The following is a 1,634-nucleotide window of genomic DNA, read 5'->3' on the forward strand; positions in this document are numbered from 1 at the left end:
AACTTGTAGGAGCGGCCCAGCCAGAGAGGATAAGGCTCACTGCGAACGTTTGCGCTTGACTTCATCAGACATTTTATATATATATATGTGTGTGTGTGTGTATATATATGTGTGTATATATATATATATATATATATATATATATATATATATATATATATATTTTATCCTGAAAATGTGGCCAGCACTTTCTCCCATCTGTCGCTCCATTTCTTAGGTGTGGGTGGGAGTGTGGACGTACGTAGATGGACGGCGTGTCTTGTGCCAGATTCATGCCCATCTCGACAGAAACGTTTGCTTTTTTTCCTTTTCTTTTTTACCCTCCCTCTGGACTGAAAACGATGGGACCACCGTGGCTTAGGAGCGTTTTGCTGCAATCAGCTATTTGAACAGCTCCGAGGCCGTGTGTGTGATGTGTTTACAGAGTAGCACTGTCTTCCATACAAATAAACAGAGGAGTGTGGCGGGGAGAGGAGGGGAAAAAAAATATATCTGCAGTACAGGGAGAGACGGAGCAAAGCGCCAGTTCTCTGCAAACCGGGGCCGGAGATGGACAAGGCAGAAAGACTTCTGGAAATTGTGAGCAACCTGGGGTTCCCCCCCACCCCCACTTCTTCAGCTTTAAGGAAACTGTTAGCTCCCACTTCCTGGGGTGCTTCTTTTTTGGAGGGGGGTGCTTCTTTTTTTGGAGGGGGGTGCTTCTTTTTTTGGAGGGGGGTGCTCCTTTTTTTGGAGGGGGGTGGTTAACCAGAGAGAAAAGAGGAAACCAGGCTGGGCCAGGGTTGCATTAAGCGACCCCCTCCTCCCAGCTGGCCTGGGGTACGACGACGGGCTGTGTGGTGCACGGTTCCATACACGTGATTGATGAGGACCTCGCGGGGCTTTGGTGCGGAGCGACCCGGGCGCGCCGGAGACCCCGGGTGAAGCCGGAAAGACGGTAGCTTAGCGCTGTCTCTGCAAAGCCGGGGAGCAGGCTACCTGCCCCCCCCCTTTCCCGTGCGCGTGGGTTAGCGGGGAGGCAGGCGGCAGAAGGCGGGGGGTGGGGGGGTTAGCTGGTGGTTTTCCGCCTTTGGGAGCCTTTGGGTCCGGCCTGGTCCTTCCCGAGGGGCGCGCGGCACCGGCCCCGAGCTGCTCGCTTTCCGTAAGGACCACAAAAGTTGGGAGCTGCGGGACGGGCGCCGGGCGCCCTATCCGGGTCTCAGGGGATGGGGACCCCCCCAGTGCCCGGAGCGCAGCACGCAGGGCGCCCCCCGCGCCGGCCGGTCCTGTGCCCGTGGTGGGGGCTGGGGAGTCGGCTCCCATCGGCGGAGCCCCCCCATAGCCTCGGGCAACGTAACAAACACCGCACCCCCATCTCCAAGGTCTGCTCGGTCCCGCGCTTCTAATTAACACCCCCCCCCGGCACCATCGCTTTTCGGGGTCGCTTGCTCCCCGCGCGGCGTGGCCGGGCCCCCTCCCACTCCACGGGCGCCATCGAGAGCGAACAGCCCGCAGCCCGCGGGCGGGGGGTGCGCGCCCCCCTCTCCAAAGCCGCGGCCCAGGCGCCCCCGGCTGCGCCAGCGCCCGCGCGGCCTGACCTGCGGAGGAGGCGGGTGGGGGCGTCGCTCGGCTGCGGAGGCTGCGGGCCCGGGGGG

General features: G+C 60.3%; 1 protein-coding gene across 10 annotated transcripts in view; it reads left to right on the forward strand.

The window, feature by feature from the left end:
- NLGN4X (neuroligin 4 X-linked) overlaps window positions 1-1,634 on the forward strand; it is a 354,171-nt gene that overhangs the window by 6,911 nt on the left and 345,626 nt on the right. For 4 of the 10 annotated variants that reach the window (XM_019624655.1, XM_019624653.1, XM_019624658.1 and 1 more), the window contains exon 1: window positions 253-579. The exons of 2 other annotated variants lie outside the window; for them this stretch is intronic. The gene's annotated coding sequence lies outside the window, so the exon portion shown is untranslated. Of the gene's footprint in view, window positions 1-250; window positions 580-893; window positions 938-1,124; window positions 1,142-1,634 lie in introns of those variants that run through there. 4 more of the 10 variants (XM_019624662.1, XM_019624664.1, XM_019624656.1 and 1 more) reach the window with 3 other exon arrangements.

The sequence above is a fragment of the Hipposideros armiger genome, unplaced genomic scaffold (assembly GCF_001890085.2).
Source record: "Hipposideros armiger isolate ML-2016 unplaced genomic scaffold, ASM189008v1 scaffold_598, whole genome shotgun sequence".
NCBI classification, from domain to species: Eukaryota; Metazoa; Chordata; class Mammalia; order Chiroptera; family Hipposideridae; genus Hipposideros; species Hipposideros armiger.